The following is a 4,348-nucleotide window of genomic DNA, read 5'->3' on the forward strand; positions in this document are numbered from 1 at the left end:
TACTGTGACGTTATATATATACACACACGTCACCGGCTGGCCGCATGCCCAATTGCCCATGGTTTTAATCACATTTCATGGATATATGCATGGATGAAACTAACTATTGATTAATTTGATGTTTTCTTAGCTAATAACTGTTTTTGTTCAAACCGCATGCAATCCATCGATCAATGGACCCATTGATAGTTTCATCGACTGCTCGATAGGCAGCAGTCCAATGTAATGTCACACAGTTTTGTAATTTTTTTGTTTGATTAAATTAAATAAATAAAAAGGGCATGTGTTGCCAATTATTACCACTAAATAAGCTTGGGCTCTATTTTCCACATTAATTGGGTGAACCGCCCATGACCATGTATAGATTTTATTCTCTTGAGTAAACAATTTGCGGGTGTAAGTGGCCAAGAAAGTTTAATAGAATCATAAAAAACAAAGAAACTAGTGCAAATAAGTTAGTGAAGGGTAAAGATGATGAAAATGCAAAAGAATCTAAAGTAATAATTTTCCATTATCAAAAACACATTAAGAGGGCAACAGACATTATTGGGCGTCCTGCCGAATGCATGCATAATATCAGTGACACAATCATGAAGAGGTTTCAAAGCGGTGGAGGGCAATCGCCACAACGTACATCCAGATGGCCGGTAAAGGCAATTTGGTCCATGATGCTTCTCTTGTGACTTGGCAGAATTGTTCGCTTGCCGAAGAATGGGTCTGTTAGAGTGCACGGTTAGACCCAAAATAAAACAGATGTACTAGCCGAAGAACGCAGAAGTAGAGCCTTGGGTTGCACTTCTAGCTTTGAAGATCTTTTTGTTAATATGATTTCGTGATTGATGAGGTACGAGAGTTTCATCAAACATAGTTTTGTATATTTGTGTACATTGATTTTCCGGTTAGCTTATAGTACTATCTTGATGCTATTTGCCCTGTTCGTTTGGCTTATAAGCTGTACTTTTTCAACCAACGAATAATATTTTGTTCTCACAACCAATCAGCCAACAGTACTTTCAATCATGGCTTATCAGCCAAACGAACATGACAATTACTCATAACTAGGGGTGTGGTGTTTTATAGATCAGCAAATTAATTACAGCTGTATAGCATGCATTTATATAGTTCATTTATTTCTCCAGCGATCAAACCGCCCCAGCGATCACACTGCTCGCTTCGCTTCCTTCGCTGCCCCATGAGTGCGGAACGGAGTGCGCCGTGTGCTCCACTCCACGGTCCACGCCCTCCTCTCCTCTGCAGCGCCTCGCCCGCCCGCAACCTCCGCCCCTCGCCTCCAAACAGCCCACGCCCGCACCGCCGCGCCTGTCCGCCTTCCACTTCCACCCACCACCGTACCCACGCAGCAGTGTCGCGCCGCGCGGTCGTCACGTAACTATGATGGCACCACGCTAACTATCTGCGAATTTGTATTTTGCTGCCAATGCCCAATGGCATATGCAAGGAAGGGTCAAGGTTTACTCCATTACGTTTAGAAAAAGACGCATGCTTTTCTGACGAAAATGGCATAAAACAAAGAACGCAAACTTTAAATAGTGCTAGTCAAATAAAATGAACAGCTTGCTTGGATGACAATCGAACAATCTATATTATATTGCCCCCTATAAGAAACTTGTAATCAAGAGTCACCACTGTCGTCCATTGCAACCACCCCCACTACCAAAGCCCACGCTTTTCCTGCGCGGCCTTGTTAAGTCGCCGCCCTTGGCCTCCCTCGCCGGCGTGCTCCCCTTTGTTCCGCAGAGCAAAGCTCGACGTTGCCAACGGAACCGGAGCGGAGCTGATCGAGTTCGTGCCGACGCCGCTGACGTCGCAGCCGAGCTCGTGCGCACTTCAGTCTCGACCCCACGGTGAGCACCGAGTCGTCCTTCTACTAGCTAGGCGTTCTTCTTTTTGCCGCCATAGATCTCTCCGCTGGCCACCGTCCTAATGCTATAGCCGGGATGGCTGGACTCACCTCGTCCTCGTAACGCTGGTGCCCGTCTGGCCGTCTCCCTTGAGTGCGCAGCCTCGCGTAACCCCCCCCCCCCCCCCCCCCCCCCCCCCCCCCACACACACACACACACACCCAATTTCGGCCCCGCCATGGTGGGAGCTCGCGAAGCTCCGTGGCCGTCCGGTTTGTCGCTCGTTGGTACTCCCTTTCAATTTGCTTGTTGTTACAAGTTAAACAAACTTCTTTATATTTTGGCTAGATTTATTCATTATTAAAAGATAGTATTGGTTCGTGCATTTGTTTAATATTATAGATGTTAATTCCTAAAAGAGTATCTCTAATAGTTTTCAAAAAAATAATTGTAAAGCAATAAGTTTTCTATGTACTCCCTTGTGTTGTAATATAGACATATAGTGCATTTTCAAAAACTTTAAAACAACTTAAGAGAATACTCAAATGATGCATGTACCCATAGATTAAACCCAGATGAGGTATTTCTCCATGGTTCTTTTTAACAAAATTTGTCAATCTAAGCATGGACAACATATAGAATGCATTATATTTCAGTATAAAATTTAGAAGTCATAACAATGCACTTTATTTCAGGACGGAGGGAGTAGTAAACAAGTTGGAAGCACATTTGTTGGATTCCTCCAACCTTTTTCAAAACCTAGCTCCTAAAAATAAAAGGCAATTTTGAATCAGAAATCCTTGACTATTTTCAAAATCACCCCAACCACTTTTATATTCTCTCTCTCTCTCTCTCTTATAGATTTGCATTAGGAACCCTGTCCTCCTCTTATTCTTCCTCACATCCTTCCACCTTCAGATTGACCGGTTGATAAGTATGCATATATTCCTGTGAGATTGGATCAATTTTCCAAGTACGGAAAGATTGGGAGTTGAAATAAGGAGTTGTTGGAGGGCTATTGATGTCTTCCAATCGTACTTATGTCATTGTGGAGTTGAGCCAGTGACCTCATTAGTAATGCACTTGCTCTTGCTTAATTTCAAGTGTAGTAACTGTAAATGGATGACCAAGCTATTACTACAAAAAATGACCTGGAGCGCATTCTTCTTGATGAAAGAATGGAGGCGAAGCGCCTGTCATTGTCACTTCTGAAGATCATCACAAATAAAATTTCTCCCATGAAATTGGACGTGGTGGCTTTGCTGTGGTCTACAAGGTGCAGACTCTCAGCTTGCCAAGTGTCTTAAGTCACAGCTGCTCAGCAAAACCAAGTTAATGCTGACAAAGGTATGTCGCTACTGCAGGGACTGCTTGACTGAAGGGAGGTTGCTGTGAAACATCTGTCTCAGAATTCGATTGATGATAAGGAATTCATTAGATAAGTTCAGTGTCTGATGATGGCGAAGCACAAAAATATAGTACGAATTCTTGGATATTGCTCTGACAGACAAGGACAAATGGTAAAGTACAATGGAGAGTTTGTCATGGGAGATGTATGCCAAAGGTTGCTTTGCCTTGAGTATGTACCTAATGGAAATCTTAATGAATACATCAAAGGTACGATCATATGGCCTGTAACTTTGCTTTCCTCCTCATTTTCTTTATTACTTAAGATTATTTGGTACGAGCATCCTTTTGCATTTAAAAATCAAGGACAGTAGACCCATTGTTTCTGCTCCCTTCCGCAGATGCATCTCGTGAATGGGGAAAGTGTTATAAAATAATAAAGGGAGTTGTGAGGGTTTACATTATCTTCACGAGGAACGAATTGTTCATCTAGATTTGAAACCTGCGAATATACTGCTACATAATGATATGGTGCCGAAAGTTACAGACTTTGGTATCTCAAGATGATTGGATGAATTGCAAACCCATGTTGTCACCTCAAAACCCATAGGATCATGGTAAGCTAACTAAGACTCTTGGGAGTTCAACCTTTCGGAACCCACTTGAATTAATTGCATTCCCTTTTCCTCTCTATTTATATAGGGGATATCTCGCGCCAGAAGTAACCCTTGGAAAAATCACATTCAAGTCGGACATTTATAGCCTTGGTATTACCATCATAGAGATACTGACAGCAGATAAGGGTTATCCCAAAGTTGAGGAGGTAAGACAAGTTCGTGTTCCAAGATAAAGAGCAACTCTAAGAGACTCTACATCTTTCCTAATTGTTAGGAATACAGATTTTGATGAAAAAAATACCCTCCATCAGCTTCTTTATTTGGTTATCCAAATATAGCAATCATGTATTCAGATTTCTCGCTAGCTAGCGAAAATGGCTCTCTAGAGTATACGTAAGATATAGAAAGCTATTGAAGAGTGAAAACATACCGAAAATGATTTTATACAGATGACTCTACAAATGATAATTTAGAGAGTAAATTTTAGAAAGACTCTTGAAAATAGTCTAAGAGAGTATTTCA

At 41.9% G+C, this 4,348-nt stretch overlaps 1 long non-coding RNA gene across 2 annotated transcripts; it reads left to right on the top strand.

Annotated features, from left to right (window-relative positions):
- Positions 1 to 1,680: 1,680 nt before the first annotated feature.
- LOC136531015 (uncharacterized) lies at positions 1,681 to 4,035 on the top strand. 2 transcript variants are annotated; one of them, XR_010777949.1, is made up of 5 exons: positions 1,681 to 1,865; positions 2,967 to 3,138; positions 3,227 to 3,479; positions 3,611 to 3,826; positions 3,912 to 4,035. It is a non-coding gene; the product is annotated as an uncharacterized lncRNA (long non-coding RNA). The 2 variants fall into 2 exon arrangements; XR_010777950.1 differs by having other exon boundaries at positions 2,972 to 3,138.
- Positions 4,036 to 4,348: the final 313 nt, after the last annotated feature.

This window comes from Miscanthus floridulus, unplaced genomic scaffold, assembly GCF_019320115.1.
Source record: "Miscanthus floridulus cultivar M001 unplaced genomic scaffold, ASM1932011v1 fs_262_1_2, whole genome shotgun sequence".
Classification (NCBI taxonomy): Eukaryota; Viridiplantae; Streptophyta; class Magnoliopsida; order Poales; family Poaceae; genus Miscanthus; species Miscanthus floridulus.